The sequence below is a fragment of the Pseudophryne corroboree genome, chromosome 1, assembly GCF_028390025.1.
Source record: "Pseudophryne corroboree isolate aPseCor3 chromosome 1, aPseCor3.hap2, whole genome shotgun sequence".
NCBI classification, from domain to species: Eukaryota; Metazoa; Chordata; class Amphibia; order Anura; family Myobatrachidae; genus Pseudophryne; species Pseudophryne corroboree.
The window spans coordinates 349,961,733-349,979,787 of NC_086444.1; the positions used below are offsets into that span (position 1 = coordinate 349,961,733).

Consider the following 18,055-nt stretch of genomic DNA (forward strand, 5'->3'; position numbering starts at 1 on the left):
TGTTCTCACAGGGGTTGAGTCTTGGGGGGTTAGGGGATTCAATTCTCAGTGATGTTACGGGAAGGCAATTGCAGAAGGAGAAATAGTATGAATGCGGCAACTCGGGGACATTACCAAGAATAAAACTGCCCCCTATAAGTTGGTACTACACCTGCACTTATATAGTAAATATGGATGAAACAAGATTGTAGATGTCCTTTCTGCTCACAGAGGAGCCAATTCTGAGTCGGAGATATTATTGTCTGGCCTCAGGTGTCTGCTTACTACATTATGCTAGCACCAGAGTCCGTCTGTGTTTACTAATATGCAAACAAATGCATGTGGAAGCCTATCCTGTCCATCGTCTTATGTCCACCGCCCCAATCATTAGTATCAGGACTTACACCAGACCCAGGCTGAATGCAAACGAGACATCTGGAACAGATGTCCTACCTCCGTCTGCACACTACAAATGAGCCCGACACTCCCATGAGACAGATCAGTTCCATGCGATCACATGGTCCACCCAGAAGCACCTATTGACAGATGGATCAATCCCTCCATAAGCACTAGCAAACTCAGGACCTCGTTCGGTAAGGATAGCAGAATTTGCAATCCTTTAACTCACATGCTGGGGGCTGCCCATTGCAGGGCAAGGCCGCCCAGCATGCTACCCTCCCATCTGTGATTGCGCAGTCGCAGAATTTAGGGGAGCCTCCTGCTGGCGCAGCCTGGCTGCGACAGCAGGAGGCCCGCCGCCATCTCTTTGATCGGATAGGCTGCGTGTGACATCAAGCAGCCGCCCCAATAACGCCCAAGCCACGCACCCCATTCGTGCCGCCACACCTCCATTTCCCCGCAATGCTCCGTCTTGGAAACGGAGCGTAACCGCCACACAAACGGCTCTGCCTGTCAATCAGGCAGAGGCGTTCGTAATTACTGCGGGTCACCCGCAGTAAATGTGGGCACATGCACAGGACAGGACCTACGCATGCGCCCACGGGGTGAACGCAAAAATTCCGGTTTGATCGCGATTTGCTTCTTAGTCCGTAAGTCTGATCTGATGCTTGTGCAATTACAGTTATCTGTCTGGCGCTTGCACCGTGAGCTGATCTCTGAGAACTGTCCGTATTTAAACATGTGCCAGCCCCGAATCATCCCCAAAATATCATCACATATAGTAATTTACAAACCATAAATATTCGCTAGTTTTATACTATACTATACACACACACACCATATATATTATGTCAAGCACATATGCAGAAGAATTGTAAGAGTGGCCACTGTGACCTTAATAAAACAAAAAGGTAGTCAGCACACATACTGGTTTTTTTTTCCATATATATCTATAATATATGGTTATGTTTTCTGTGTTTTTTGTTGCATGCATATACAGTACATTGAGCGCTCAATCTGAATGTTCATATGTAGGGGATAGAGATTCAGTTAAACTAAATTGTAGTGCTGGTGGTCTCAGAGCAAGCATAGGCTGCGTACACACTATGAGATATTGCATATAATATTGTTGATATTGCATACAATATTGCATAGTGCGTACACACGATTTATCATATGATACGCGGCCCCGCGTGTCGCATCTGAGATCCAACATCCGACCTGAATGCAGTTTTGATGGTTCAATATCGTGAGCTTTCTTGTAGTGTGTACATACAACCATACTTTTTAGGATGTTTACATCAGCCTGGACTCTCCTCCCTTTTGTACTTCTGTACGGTGCTGGAGACAGCAGTATCAGCATCATCACAAAAAGAGAACGCCTGCTCAATAGGTGTGTGTGCGCGCATGTATTGCTGCTGACCACCAATGTGCTGACCACTGCCAGGCCTGGCCCCTTCTGGCTGACGTGAAACTACAAGTCCCAGCATGCCATGCTACAGTTTTGCTATTATGGAATGCTAAGACTGTGGCATGGCATGCTGGGATGTTATGCTCGCCATACATACTAATCCCAGAGCAAAATGGTGGGCGCTTTATATAGCCTATAAAGAAGTCCACCCCCTTAAACAATTCCCGCCCCATAAGATATAATTTTATCTAATTGTTTCATCATATAGTGTGTATGCCGGGAAATCATATACCATAGCGCATGGAGTGCACATCGTACTGGTGTGTACATAGCTTTACTACTGTACTAGCATCTGTTTGTACATATTGGGCCTAATTCAGATGTGGTTAAAGTTGTCATCACTGCTGCTTCCGCGCTGTATGGTGATGCACCAGGGGGCGCCAATTACAACTAGACTCCTCCTGCTGCAGTAGTGACCTGAGCTATGTCCTAGGACGCAGCCTCAGATCATTTAGTTACCATTGGGCGGCTTAGGAAACCAATGGCGCCGCACAAGCCGTCTGTTGGGAAAGGCCAGGAAATCTCCAGCCTACAACTGAGATCCCGGACCTCTTCCCACCTCCTAAATGGTGGCAGTACATCTCCATTTTCACAAATAGAGGCAGTCACCAGGACTGCCATCAGTAATTGTGGGGCCCAGGATAGACTGAATAAGAAGGGCCCCCTTCTCCGCCCCCCCACCCCCCCAAAAAAAAGGCAAAGGAGTGGGTGATGGGCAGAGGGTGAGGCAGTGGGTGATAAGCAGAGGCAGTGGATGACGGGCAGAGGCACTGCTGCGGGCGCTGGTGCAATGGACCGCCAATAGTTCCTCCAAGGCGGGGGCCCCCTCTCTGTCTGGGCCTGGCACTACAGTCCCGACAACCCCCCTGAAGGCAAGCCGTCCCATCGCCACCTGCTCCCTGCACCCCAGACAACAGCAGCCAGTCAATCCCTGACAGTCTGCTGCCGCTCCGCATCCTATGTCGCAGAACCTGTTTGTATATGCGCAAAATGCTGTAACTGCGATGATGGGCGCTGGACCATCCGGACCTGAATTAGGCCCATTGTGGTTAGCTTGTTCTACAGGGTGAGGCAGAAAAAATATAATTTTAATACCTACCGGTAAATGCTTTTCTCCTAGTCCGTAGCGGATGCTGGGGACTCCAAAAGGACCATGGGGTATAGACGGGATCCGCAGGAGACATGGGCACACTAAAAGACTTTGACTGGGTGTGAACTGGCTCCTCCCTCTATGCCCCTCCTCCAGACCTCAGTTATAGGAACTGTGCCCAGGGGAGACGGACATTTCGAGGAAAGGATTTTTGTTAAACTAAGGCGAGAAACATACCAGCCCACACCACAAACACACTGTACAACTGGATTAGCAGGAATACTAGATAACAGTATGAACTAACAGCAACAAGATGAACACAACTGATATACAACCTTTGTGCAACCGAAAACAACAAGTCGCAATACAAACTGCAAGAAACAGTCCGCGCTGGGATGGGCGCCCAGCATCCTCTATGGACTAGGAGAAAAGGATTTACCGGTAGGTATTAAAATCCTATTTCCTCTTACGTCCTAGAGGATGCTGGGGACTCCAAAAGGACCATGGGGTCTATACCAAAGCTACAGACCGGGCGGGAGAGTGCGGACGACTCTGCAGCACCGATTGAGCAAACATGAGGCCCTCCTCAGCCAGGGTATCAAACTTATAGAGCTTAGCAAAAGTGTTTGAACCCGACCATGTAGCTGCTCGGCAAAGTTGAAGTGCCGAGACCCCTCGGGCAGCCAAGACGAGCCCACCTTCCTGGTAGAATGGGCCTTTACTGACTTCGGCAATGGCAACCGAGCCGAAGAGTGAGCATGCTGAATCGTATTACAAATCCAGCGTGCAATAGTCTGCTTGGAAGCAGGATTTCCAATCTTGTTGGAAGCATACAGGACAAACAGTGTTTACGTTTTCCTAACAAGAGCCGTTCTGGCGACATAAATTTTTAAAGCTCTTACGACATCAAGAGACTTTGGGACTGCGACAGCCTCCGTAGCCACAGGTACCACAATAAGTTGATTTATGTGAAACGAAGAAACCACCTTCAGCAGAAATTGTTGACGAGTACTCATTTCCGCTCTATCCATATGAAAAATCAAATATGGGCTCTTGTGAGACAAAGCCGCCAATTCTGACACTCGTCTGGAAGAGGCCAAAGCATGACCACTTTCCAAGTGAGAAACATTAACTCAACCTTTCGCAAAGGTTCAAACCAGTGAGACATAAGAAACTGTAACACCACTTCAAGATCCCACGGTGCCACACACGGAGGATGGATATGCAACACTCCCTTCACGAACGTCTGAACCTCAGGAAGGACGGACAATTCTTTTTCAAAGAAAATAGATAAAGCCGAAATTTGCACTTTGATGGAACCTAATTTCAGGCCCACATCCACGCCTGCCTGCAAAAAAATTGGAGGAAACGACCCAAATGAAACTTTGGTTTCACACCACGACACATATTTTCTCCAAATACGGTGATAATGTTTCGCCGTGACCTTCTTTCTAGCCTTAAGGAGGAGAGTGGGGAGGACCTCCCTGGGAATACCTTTCCGAGCTAGGATCTGGCGTTCAACCTCCACGCCGTCAAACGCAGCCGCGGTAAGTCCGGAAACACGCAGGGCCCCTGCAGTAACAGGTCCTCTCTTAGAGGAAGGGGCCAAGGATCTTCTACTAGTAACTCCTGAAGATCCGGATACCAGACCCTCCGTGGCCAATCGGGAACGACGAGTATTGCCTGAACCCTTGTTTGTCTTATAATCTTCAACACTCTTGGAATGAGAGGAAGAGGAGGGAACACATACACCGACTGAAACAACCACGGAGTTACCAGGGCATCCACTGCACTGGCTTGGGGTCCCTTGACCTGGAACAATACTTCGGAAGCTTCTTGTTGAGGCGAAACGCCATCATGTCTATTTGAGGAATTCCCCAATTCCTTGTTACTTCTGCAAATACCTCTTGATGAAGAGCCCACTCTCCTGGATGGAGTTCGTGTCTGCTAAGGAAGTCTGCTTCCCAGTTGTCCACGCCCGGAAGAAAGACTGCTGACAGAGCGCTCACGTGCTGTTCCGCCCAGCGGAGAACTCTGCTCCTTGTTCCGCCTTGGCGGTTTACGTACGCCACCGCTGTTATATTGTCCGACTGGATCAGGACAGGGAGACCCTGAAGAAGGTTCTTCGCCTGCAGGAGGCCGTTGTAAATGGCTCTTAACTCGAGAACATTTATGTGGAGACAAGATTCCTGGCTGGACCATTTTCCCTGGAAAGTTCTTCCTTGTGTGACTGCAACCCACCCTCGGAGACTTGCATCTGTGGTCAGCAGGACCCAGTCCTGGATTCCGAAACGGCGTCCCTCTAGAAGGTGAGAACCGTGCAGCCACCACAGGAGAGAAATCCTGGTCCTGGAAGATAGACTTATTTTCCGGTGCATGTGTAGGTGAGACCCGGACCATTTGTTCAGCAGATCGCACTGAAACACCCGGGCATGAAACCTGCCAAACGGAATGGCTTCGTAAGCCGCAACCATCTTCCCCAGCACTCGAGTGCATTGATGAATCGACACTCTTGCCGGTCTCAGAAGTTCCTTGACCATGGTCTGGATTTCTAGAGCTTTATCCGCCGGAAGAAACACTCTCTGTAGTTCCGTGTCTAGGATCATGCCCAAGAAGGGCAGCCGATTTGTCGGGATCAACTGAGACTTCGGCAAATTTAGAATCCAACCATGATGTCGCAGAACCGACAGGGAGAGTTCCACATTTCCTAGCAACTTTTCCTTTGATCTCGCCTTTATCAGGAGATCGTCCAAGTACGGGATAATTGTGACCCCCTATTTGCGAAGGAGTACCATCATTTCCGCCATTACCTTGGTAAACACCCTTGGAGCCGTGGAAAGCCCAAACGTCTGAAATTGGTAATGACAATCCTGCACCGCAAATCTTAGGAAGGCCTGATGAGGAGGATATATCGGGACATGTAAGTAGGCATCCTTTATGTCGACTGACGCCATAAAATCCCCCCCTTCTAGGCTGGAGATCACAGCTCGAAGAGATTCCATCTTGAACTTGAAAGTTTTCAAGTATGGATTGAGGGATTTTAGATTCAGAATCGGTCTGACCGAGCCGTCCGGCTTCGGCACTACAAAGAGGCTCGAATAGAACCCTTCCCCCCCGTTGGGACGGGGGAACCGGTACAATGACCCTCTGTATTGCAGCATTTACTACATCCCTTTCTGGAAGAGAAGTTGGCAAGGCCGACGGCGGGGGGGGGGGGGGGGGGGGGGGGTGGTATCTCCTGAATCTCCAGTTTGTACCCTTGGGCCGATTGAACCCAGACCTGACTGAAGAATCGGAGACGGCCCCCACCGGCACGGAGCCCCAGCTTCATGCGGTGGACTTGGTAGAGGCGGGGGAGGACTTTTGGTCCTGGGTGCCAGGCACGGCAGGTGACCTCTTTCCCCTTCCTCTACCCTTTGAAGCGAGGAAGGACGAGCCCTTTCCTTTTTTGTATTTATTAGGCCAAAAGGACTGCATCTGATAATGGGGCGCCTTTTTCTGTTGTGTGCGAACATAAGGAAGAAAAGATGACTTACCCGCAGTAGCGGAAGACACCAGGTCAGCAAGGCCATCACCAAACAAGACACTACCTTTAAAAGGAAGAGCTTCCATAGCTTTCTTGGAGTCGGCATCAGTATTCCATTGATGAATCCACAGCGCCCTCCTGGCCGAGACTGCCATGGCATTGGCTCTTGATCCCAAGAGGCCAATATCCCTCGCCGCATTCTTTAGGTAATCTGCAGCGTCCTTGATATAACCAAGAGTCAAAAGAATGTTATCCTTATCAAGGGTATCCATATCAGAAGCTAAATTATCAGCCCACTTAGCAATAGCACTACTCACCCACGCCGACGCCACAGCAGGTCTGAGTAATGCACCAGTAGTAACGAAAATGGCCTTCAATGTCGTCTCCTGCTTTCGATCCGCCAGATCCTTGAGGGCAGCCGTATCAGGAGACGGAAGCGCCACCTTTTTGGACAATCGGGATAGAGCCTTGTCCACGTTGGGTGACGACTCACATTTCTCCCTGTCGTCAGAGGGGAAAGGATATGCCATAAGAATTCTCTTGGGAATCTGCCACCTTTTGTCCGGCGACTCCCAAGCCTTTTCACAAAGAGCATTCAGTTCATGAGAGGGGGGAAACATCACCTCAGGCTTTTTTCCCTTATACAAACAAACCCTCTTATCTAGAACAGGGGGTTCTTCAGAAATATGCAAAACATCTTTAATAGCCACAATCATGTACTGAATACTTTTAACCACCTTTGGATGTAAAGTAGCCTCATTGAAATCGACACTGGAATCAGAGTCTGTGTCGGTATCCGTATCTGCGTCTGGGTAAATGAACGTTTATGCGACCCTGAGGGGGTCTGCACCTGAGACAAAGCATCCTCTATGGATTTCCTCCATGTTTGTGTCTGAGAATCCGATTTATCCAGCCTCTTAGACAATAACGCCACATTTGCATTCAGTGTACTCAACATATCCACCCAATCAGCAGTCGGCTGTGCCGACAGTCATTCCCAAATCCTTTTCTGCGCCCCCAGTAACTTCCTCCGGGGAGGAACACTCAGCCTCAGACATGTCGACACGTAGTACCGACACACCCACACTCACACCGGCCAAATAAAGGGGACAGACCCACAGGAAAGCCTGTAGAGAGAACACAGAGGGAGCATGCCAGCTCACACCTCAGCGCCCATATACTACAAACAAATAATATATGGTGTTTGCGCTGTAATATACATATAAAGCATTAAATTGCATGTGCCCCCCCCCCCCCCGTTTTGCTCCCTGTTACTTGTAAGGAGCTTGGAGGTCCGGGCCAGCGTCTCTGCAGCGACTGTGGAGAGAGAAAATGGCGCTGGTAAGCTGTGCGGCTAAGCCCCGCCCCTTCCTGGCGCGCTGAAGTCCTGCTCAAATTTGAATTCTTTATACTGGCAGGAGTATCGTATACGGTGCCCGGGCACCAAATATGCCTGTGCCAGTGCAAAAAAGCCTTCAGTAACTGCTGCCCAGGGCGCTCCCCCCCCCCCCCCCAGCGCCCTGCACCCTGTGAGTGCCGTTGGTGTGTGGGAGCATGGAGTGCAGCGCGACCGCTGCGCTGTACTTCCGTCACTGAAGTCTTCTGCCGTCTGAAGCCTTCTGCCTTCTGTATACTCACCCGGCTTCTTTCTTCTGGCTTCTGTGAGGGGGGCGACGGCGCGGCTCCGGGAACAAGCAGCTAGGCGCCCCAAGTGATCGAACCCTCTGGACCTAATGGTGTCCAGTAGCCTAAGAAGCAGAGCCCTTAACTCAGAAGTAGTAGGTCTGACTTCTCTCCCCTCAGTCCCACGATGCAGGGAGCCTGTAGCCAGCAGGTCTCCCTGAAAATAAAAAGCCTAACAAAAGTATTTCCAGAGAAACTCAGTAGAGTTCACCTAGTGTGTGTCCAGTCACTCCTGGGCACAGAATCTAACTTAGGTCTGGAGGAGGGGCATAGAGGGATGAACCAGTTCACACCCAGTCAAAGTCTTTTAGTGTGCCCATGTCTCCTGCGGATCCCGTCTATACCCCATGGTCCTTTTGGAGTCCCCAGCATCCTCTACGACGTAAGAGAAAAACTTTTTAAAGATAAACAACATAGGTACAGTAAATGCTATTCCACATTTTAGTACATAATCTAAAAGTGCACGGAATACAGTTTATTTTCAATTAGTTGTGAATATGTGATCGTCCAGATAGTGGCCTTCAACCGTGATACACATTTATAGTCGATTTCTAAAGTTTGCATCACTCGGCAGGTCATATCCAGCGTTATCACTGCAATATTTGACAAAGCTCACTTTCATTGGTCTGACTACATTAACAAGCAGAATTTTCGTTATTGGGCGGAAAACAATCATCAGCTTCATGAAAGGCCTCTACACAGCCAATGGGGCCATCTTAAAGCCCGGGGCATACACACATCGGCAAAACCGTTAATGAACTGAAGGCTGATGTTCGCCAAGAAATGATTATTTTCAATTGGTTTGGAATAGAATATGAACAGTCTTTTACTCACTTTTCTCTGACGTCCTAGTGGATGCTGGGAACTCCGAAAGGACCATGGGGAATAGCGGCTCCGCAGGAGACTGGGCACAACTAAAGAAAGCTTTTAGGTCACCTGGTGTGCACTGGCTCCTCCCACTATGACCCTCCTCCAAGCCTCAGTTAGATTTTGTGCCCGGCCGAGGTTGGATGCACACTAGGGGCTCTCCTGAGCTTCTAAAAAGAAAGTATATAATTAGGTTTTTTATTTTACAGTGAGACCTGCTGGCAACAGGCTCACTGCAGCGAGGGACTAAGGGGAGAAGAAGCGAACCTTCCTGCTTGCAGCTAGCTTGGGCTTCTTAGGCTACTGGACACCATTAGCTCCAGAGGGATCGACCGCATGGAACTGGCCTTGGTGTTCGGTCCCGGAGCCGCGCCGCCGTCCCCCTTACAGAGCCAGAAGCAAGAAGAGGTCCGGAAAATCGGCGGCAGAAGACATCAGTCTTCACCAAGGTAGCGCACAGCACTGCAGCTGTGCGCCATTGCTCCTCATACACACTTCACACTCCGGTCACTGAGGGTGCAGGGCGCTAGGGGGGGGCGCCCTGAGCAGCAATAAAAACACCTTGGCTGGCACAAATACCACAATATATAGCCCCAGAGGCTATATATGTGATAATTACCCCTGCCAGAATCCATAAAAAAGCGGGAGAAAAGTCTGTGAAAAAGGGGCGGAGCTATCTCCTTCAGCACACTGGCGCCATTTCTCCTTCACAGATCCGCTGGAAGGAAGCTCCCTGGCTCTCCTCTGCAGTCTACACTACAGAAAAGGGTAAAAAAGAGAGGGGGGGCACTAAATTTAGGCGCAGTATATATAACAGCAGCTATAGGGGACATAACTCAGTTAGTCCCTGCATTATATAGCGCTCTGGTGTGTGCTGGCATACTCTCACTCTGTCTCCCCAAAGGGCTTTTGTGGGTCCTGTCCTCTGTTAGAGCATTCCCTGTGTGTGTGCGGTGTGTCGGTACGGCTGTGTCGACATGTTTGATGAGGATAATGATGTGGAGGCGGAGCAGATGCCTATAGAAGGGATGTCACCCCCTGCGGGGCAGACACCTGAGTGGATGGACTTATGGAAGGAATTGCATGCACGTGTCGACTCCTTACACAAAAAATTTGACGACATGCCAAATGCGGGACAGCCGGCTTCTCAGCTCGTGCCTGTCCAGGCGTCTCAAAGGCCATCGGGGGCTCTAAAACGCCCGCTACCTCAGATGGCAGACGCGGATGTCGACACGGATACTGACACCAGTGTCGACGACGATGAGTCTAGTCTAATGTCCACTAAGGCCATTCGTTGCATGATTGAAGCAATGAAAGAGGTGTTACAAATTTCTGATATAAACCCAGGTACCACTAAAAAGGGTATCATGTTGGGGAGAAAAAACTACCCGTAGTTTTTCCCCCATCAGAAGAATTAAATGAAGTGTGTGAAGAAGCGTGGGCTTTCCCTGATAAAAGATTGGTAATCTCTAAGAAGTTACTAATGGCGTTCCCTTTCCCGCCAGAGGATAGGTCACGTTGGGAGACACCCCCTAGGGTGGATAAAGCGCTCACACGTTTGTCTAAAAAGGTGGCACTACCGTCTCCGGATACGGCCGCCCTCAAGGAACCTGCTGATAGAAAGCAGGAGGCGATCCTGAAGTCTGTATATACACACTCAGGCATTATACTTAGACCAGCTATTGCGTCAGCATGGATGTGCAGTGCTGCCGCTGCGTGGTCAGATTCCCTGTCAGAAAATATTGACACCCTAGACAGGGACACTATTCTGCTAACCATAGAGCATATAAAAGACTCAGTCTTATACATGAGAGATGCACAGAGGGAGATCTGCCGGCTGGCATCTAAAATAAGTGCATTGTCCATTTCTGCTAGGAGAGGCTTATGGACTCGCCAGTGGACAGGGGATGCAGATTCAAAAAGGCACATGGAAGTTTTGCCTTATAAGGGTGAGGAGTTATTTGGGGATGGTCTCTCGGACCTAGTTTCCACAGCAACTGCTGGGAAGTCAGCATTTTTACCCCATGTTCCCTCACAGCCTAAAAAGGCGCCGTTTTATCAGGTACAGTCCTTTCGGACTCAGAAAAACAGGCGTGGAAAAGGCAGGTCCTTTCTGTCCAGAGGCAGAGGTAGGGGAAAAAGGCTGCAACAAACAGCAGGTTCCCAGGAGCAAAAGTCCTCCCCCGCTTCTTCCAAGTCCGCCGCATGACGGTGGGGCTCCACAGGCGGAGCCAGGTACGGTGGGGGGCCGCCTCAAAAATTTCAGCGATCAGTGGGCTCGCTCACAGGTGGATCCCTGGATCCTGCAAATAGTATCTCAAGGGTACAAACTGGAATTCGAGGCGTCTCCACCCCACCGGTTCCTAAAATCTGCCTTGCCGATTACTCCTTCAGACAGGGAGGCTGTGCTAGCGGCAATTCACAAGCTGTATTCCCAGCAGGTGATAATCAAGGTGCCCCTACTTCATCAAGGACGGGGTTACTATTCCACACTGTTTGTGGTACCGAAACCGGACGGTTCGGTGAGACCCATTTTAAATTTTAAATCCTTGAACACATACATAAAAAAATTCAAGTTCAAGATGGAATCGCTCAGGGCGGTTATTGCAAGCCTGGACGAGGGGGATTACATGGTATCCCTGGACATCAAGGATGCTTACCTGCATGTCCCCATTTACTATCCTCACCAGGAGTACCTCAGATTTGTGGTACAGGATTGCCATTACCAATTCCAGACGCTGCCGTTTGGACTCTCCACGGCACCGAGGGTGTTTACCAAGGTAATGGCGGAAATGATGATACTCCTTCGAAGAAAGGGAGTTTTAATGATCCCGTACTTGGACGATCTCCTAATAAAGGCGAGGTCCAAGGAGCAGTTGTTGGTGGGAGTAGCACTATCTCAGGAGGTGCTACACCAGCACGGTTTGATTCTGAATATTCCAAAATCACAGCTGGTTCCGACGACACGTCTACTGTTCCTGGGTATGATTCTGGATACAGTCCAGAAAAAAGTGTTTCTCCCGGAGGAGAAAGCCAAGGAGCTGTCATCTCTAGTCAGAGACCTCCTGAAACCAAAACAGGTATCGGTGCATCACTGCACGCGGGTCCTGGGAAAGATGGTGGCTTCTTACGAAGCAATTCCTTTCGGCAGGTTCCATGCCAGAATCTTTCAGTGGGACCTGTTGGACCAATGGTCCGGATCGCATCTTCAGATGCATCGCCTAATAACCCTGTCTCCAAGAACCAGGGTGTCTCTGCTGTGGTGGCTGCAGAGTGCTCATCTTTTAGAGGGCCGCAGATTCGGCATACAGGACTGGGTCCTGGTGACCACGGATGCCAGCCTTCGAGGCTGGGGGGCAGTCACACAGGGAAGAAACTTCCAAGGACTATGGTCGAGTCAGGAGACTTCCCTACACATAAATATTCTGGAACTAAGGGCCATTTACAATGCCCTAAGTCAGGCAAAATCCCTGCTTCTACACCAGCCGGTACTGATCCAGTCAGACAACATCACGGCAGTCGCCCATGTAAATCGACAGGGCTGCACAAGAAGCAGGATGGCAATGGCAGAAGCCACAAGGATTCTCCGATGGGCGGAAAATCACGTACTAGCACTGTCAGCAGTGTTCATTCCGGAAGTGGACAACTGGGAAGCAGATGGTACCCGGAACTTCAAGAGATGATCTCAGAGGACCCATGGCCTCTGCCGCTCAGACAGGACCTGCTGCAGCAGGGGCCCTGTCTGTTCCAAGACTTACCGCGGCTGCGTTTGACGGCATGGCGGTTGAACACCGGATCCTGAAGGAAAAGGGCATTCCGGAGGAAGTCATTCCTACGCTGATTAAAGCCAGGAAAGATGTAACTGCAAAGCATTATCACAGCATATGGCGGAAATATGTTGCTTGGTGTGAGGCCAAAAAGGCCCCAACTGAGGAATTTCAACTAGGTCGATTTCTGCATTTCCTACAAGCAGGAGTGACTATGGGCATGAAATTAGGCTCCATTAAGGTACAGATCTCGGCTCTGTCGATTTTCTTCCAGAAAGAACTAGCTTCACTACCTGAAGTTCAGACGTTTGTGTAAGGAGTGCTGCATATTCAGCCCCCGTTTGTGCCTCCAGTGGCACCTTGGGATCTCAACGTGGTGTTGAGTTTCTTAAAATCACATTGGTTTGAGCCACTTAAAACCGTGGATCTAAAATATCTCACGTGGAAAGTGGTCATGTTATTGGCCTTGGCTTCAGCCAGGCGTGTGTCAGAATTGGCAGCTTTGTCATGTAAGAGCCCTTATCTGATTTTCCATATGGATAGGGCGGAATTGAGGACTCGTCCCCAGTTTCTCCCTAAGGTGGTATCAGCTTTTCACTTGAACCAACCTATTGTGGTGCCTGCGGCTACTAGGGACTTGGAGGATTCCAAGTTGCTGGACGTAGTCAGGGCCTTGAAAATGTATGTTTCCAGGACGGCTAGAGTCAGGAAAACTGACTCGCTATTTATCCTGTATGCACCCAACAAACTGGGTGCTCCTGCTTCTAAGCAGACTATTGCTCGCTGGATTTGTAGCACAATTCAGCTGGCGCATTCTGCGGCTGGACTGCCGCATCCTAAATCAGTAAAAGCCCATTCCACAAGGAAGGTGGGCTCATCTTGGGCTGCTGCCCGAGGGGTCTCGGCTTTACAACTTTGCCGAGCTGCTACTTGGTCAGGGGCAAACACGTTTGCAAAATTCTACAAAATTGATACCCTGGCTGAGGAGGACCTTGAGTTCTCTCATTCGGTGCTGCAGAGTCATCCGCACTCTCCCGCCCGTTTGGGAGCTTTGGTATAATCCCCATGGTCCTTTCGGAGTTCCCAGCATCCACTAGGACGTCAGAGAAAATAAGATTTTACTCACCGGTAAATCTATTTCTCGTAGTCCGTAGTGGATGCTGGGCGCCCATCCCAAGTGCGGATTGTCTGCAATACTTGTACATAGTTATTGTTAACTAAAGGGTTATTGTTGAGCCATCTGTTGAGAGGCTCAGTTGTTTTCATACTGTTAAACTGGGTATAGTATCACGAGTTATACGGTGTGATTGGTGTGGCTGGTAAGAGTCTTACCCGGGATTCAAAATCCTTCCTTATTATGTCAGCTCGTCCGGGCACAGTGTCCTAACTGAGGCTTGGAGGAGGGTCATAGTGGGAGGAGCCAGTGCACACCAGGTGACCTAAAAGCTTTCTTTAGTTGTGCCCAGTCTCCTGCGGAGCCGCTATTCCCCATGGTCCTTTCGGAGTTCCCAGCATCCACTACGGACTACGAGAAATAGATTTACCGGTGAGTAAAATCTTATTTTAGATTACAAACATTTTGAATAGCATTTACCATGACTTTTTTGTTAACCTTTAAAATCTGGGAGGTTTTTTTTGCCTCACCCTTTATATACAATTGCAAAATGTAGCCTTGAGATACATAGATAAGAGACATTTAATAAAATCATTATAAAACACATTAATTTGATACACAAATGTTGCAAAAAGACTCAAATTTTCCAAATAAAAAAAGCAACTGCAAGTACATTTTGGATGCATTTTAACAAGACATTTGCGGGGAGATGCCTTGGTGGGGCAATTCAATTAGCCACTGGACTTACCATTGGGATTTAGGTCTTGGGTTAAGTTCCCAGAGCTATTCAATAACTGCTTATGGTAAGCCGTGACTAGCCTCAAGGGTGCACTTACAGTATCATGGATACTGCTTCTGAGGCTAGTCTTAACGTTACTGCGAGTGGTGACTGCATAGCTCTGGCACTTCATTGGGGATCTATGGTTTACTACAGGAAATAATTAAATAGCTCCAGGCACATAACCTAAAACCCTTCAGTAAGTCCCCCTTCTAACTGAATCACCTCCTTGGAGAAAGAGAAAGTGGATTATCCTCCAAAGCAAATAAACAGCTGCCTGTAACGGGCGCTCCTCGGCTGTGTCCCGCATCAGGCCCCTTTCACATTGCATTTGCCAACCCGGCTTATTGCCGGATTGGTGACATCGCTGATGACGCGGCGGTTTAAGATCACATGATCTCCAAGCGCCACCCATACATTCACTGTAAACGGGAAGCCGGGTCACTACCATATACACAGCAGAGTTTGCCGTGTTCAACCCTGCAAACTACCAGAGTTGGAATACTAGGCCACTCGACCCGGATTATTCCAACTCGACCCTTTTACACCAACCAGCAACAAGGGTTATGCACGTTCATGTACAATAACCCGTGTTATATGCTGGTATTGTACAAGGGGTATAAATGACAACTTACCCGCTTTATCTATCTCTAAGGCTTAATACATATCCTCCACTGTATATAGACAACCTCTCAAAAAACACTAGTGCTCTGCAACTATTGGACAGTCACTCCAATAAATTCCAGCTTCTTTAAAAATAATACAACTAAGATAATTTCCGTTATAACCATAGGCCAAGGGGCTTTACACAGGACATCAGACTGGCATTTCTTCTGAGTCAACCTGCTTCTGAAAGTCAGTTGTAACTGTATCTAGTCCCTTAGGCTAGGGCCACTGTTCAGCGGGACCCACTTGGATGGAAGGAGCTTGCACATGGGCGCCTATGCAGGCGCCCACACATATGCGGCGGTCCCGCTGCCGGATCCAACTTACGGATGGCAGGACAACGGGATTTCAAGGTGAACACATACATTTCAATGTATGCGTTCACACAGTGCGGCTATGCACTGTGCAGGAGCGGTTCTTGGTGCGGGCAAGCAGTGCCTGCGCCCGGGGCGCTGCGGCCTGGGGGCACGGCTGCAGTCACCCTGCAGGCATCGCCGCCTACCCGCACCCCGCTCCCTGGCTGCAGCAGACGCCGTGGGCTGTGTGGGCGTCCGCTCCAGCCGGCTCCAGTGACACAGACTAGAGGTCATTATTGACCTCTAGTGTCTGCGGGCACTGCTATGGGCGAGACGTCATGACGTCTCTCCCATAGAGAGGAACTGGCGGCCAGACAGAGCAGCAGCAATCGGGAAGCAGGAGCAGGGCAGTGGTAAGTATTTTTTTTTCTTTTTGTGTGCGTTTGTAAGCGGCTACTAAGGGGCACAACTACTGGGGGCAAAGCAACATGGGGCACAGCAACAGAGGGCACAACTACTGGGGGGCACAGCAACAGAGGGCACAACTACCGGGGCAAAGATACAGGGGGCACAACTACTGGGGGCAAAGCAACAGGGGGCACAGCAACAGAGGGCACAACTACTGGGGGCACAGCGACAGGGTGCACAACTACTGGGGGCACAGCGACAGGGTGCACAACTACTGGGGGCACAGCGACATGGTGCACAACTACTGGGGGCACAACTACTGGGGGCAAAGCAACAGAGGACACAGCGACGGGGCACAACTACTGGGGGCATAACTACTGGGGCATAGCTACTGGGGGCACAACTTTGGCCACGCCCCTCCCCTATGAAGCCACACCCCTATTTTTACCGCACGCATCCGGCGCGCACTAACTGTTTTGCTGTGGGGGGGGGCGCCAGTGGAAACTTTCAAACTGGGCGCCACAAGGTGTAGAACCGGCCCAGGCACTGTGCTCTATTGAAATCCCGCAGAACCGGATCCGTGTGAAAACAAAACCCCCCTTCCAGCCAAGCAGGTCCCGTTCAGCCCTAGCCTAAGGCGACTTTTGGTTACAGTACATGAGGGCTCATAGGATAGAGCCATTTAGAACCATGACACACAGTCATCACATTATTAATCATTACAGTCCTAGCATAGTAATAGTATGATGAAAAACTCCATCTTCCAAAATAACATTCTAAGACAAAAAAATAATAATAATAATAATATGTCACCTTTTACAGAAAGAGCTCCTGGGCAGCAGACCATTAACATGTCCCTGCTCTGTCACTATACTCATTACAAAATAAGACTGGCAATTTAGCTTAGCACATCAGGAACGCATTGTCCTAGCAGGCTTCTCTGTTGGACAGTTTCTAGCAAGAGTACAAAAGAAAGCAAATGTACATTTTAAATCAGGTAACATATCATTTGTTTATACTGTATAATGTTCCAGGGGGTATGTAAGATTCTGTGTCAAAGACGCTCAAGCAATTTATCTGTTCTTATAAAACGTTATAAATTAGAAGGTACTATATGGATTGATCGATTACTAGCTCAGGTGCTGTGGGCATTCCAATCAGAGGTATTGAGCGCCCATAGAGAAACAGAATGGATTAGAAATCGTATTAAGAAGCACAACGTTATTACAAACAGCTTATTTTAGAACATATTTTTTATTTTGTTATAAGAAATATGTGGCTCTGGACTATTTAGCAAAGGCTTGTAATGAGGTAGGAGCAGGATCCATAACGATCTGGGACACTGTGTAACGTTATTGTAATTAATGACATATATTTGCAATCCGAGGACAAGTCTCTTTAACATGAGGCTTATATATAAGGTGGGGGTGCTCAAGGCTGTCAGACAAAACAGAAACCAGGGGAACGTGGAGGGCTGCAAGGCTGCTGATGAGCAGGGATCCTGCAGCACACATACCTTCTATCCGGTACATTGGGCAATGCCGTCCCGGAAGACAAGAGGCGATCGAGCAGCTACAAAGCACTTCCCTGCTGCCTGCAGAGCCGCCCACCTGCTTCGGCCACAGCAAATCGCCGGCCAGATCTGCAGGATACCAATTGGGGCTCTGCTCTCTGCAACCTCCAGCACAGCAAGCAATTGGGGAGGAGCTGAGCTGCTAATAGTAGCTGCAGCGCAGCCTATGGGAGATAAAGCTGGCGGTATTGTGAGGTGATGGCTCGGCTGTGGGTTGCACCGGGAAATAAAGATTATGGGCCCTTTAACCAATGCTTAAACGTCATATGCATAAGAGTACGGATGAAGGAGACCCACATGTTAAAAAGTCACCTGTCTAAAGATCACTAATAGCAACAGGGACAGTTCTCCTATCCTGCGGTGTTGCGTTTTATCAGTTCTTTATCACCGATGCAATCTGCTTTGTGGTGCTGTCACTCTCTCCCTGACTTTGGGACT

General features: G+C 49.3%; 1 protein-coding gene across 3 annotated transcripts in view; it reads right to left on the reverse strand.

Moving 5' to 3' along the window:
• Positions 1-17,760, reverse strand: part of TANGO2 (transport and golgi organization 2 homolog) — a 166,377-nt gene extending 148,617 nt beyond the window's left edge. For 2 of the 3 annotated variants that reach the window (XM_063964724.1, XM_063964725.1), the window contains exon 1: positions 17,561-17,759. The gene's annotated coding sequence lies outside the window, so the exon portion shown is untranslated. Of the gene's footprint in view, positions 1-17,560 lie in introns of all 3 variants that reach the window. The other variant, XM_063964726.1, reaches the window with a different exon arrangement.
• Positions 17,761-18,055: the final 295 nt, after the last annotated feature.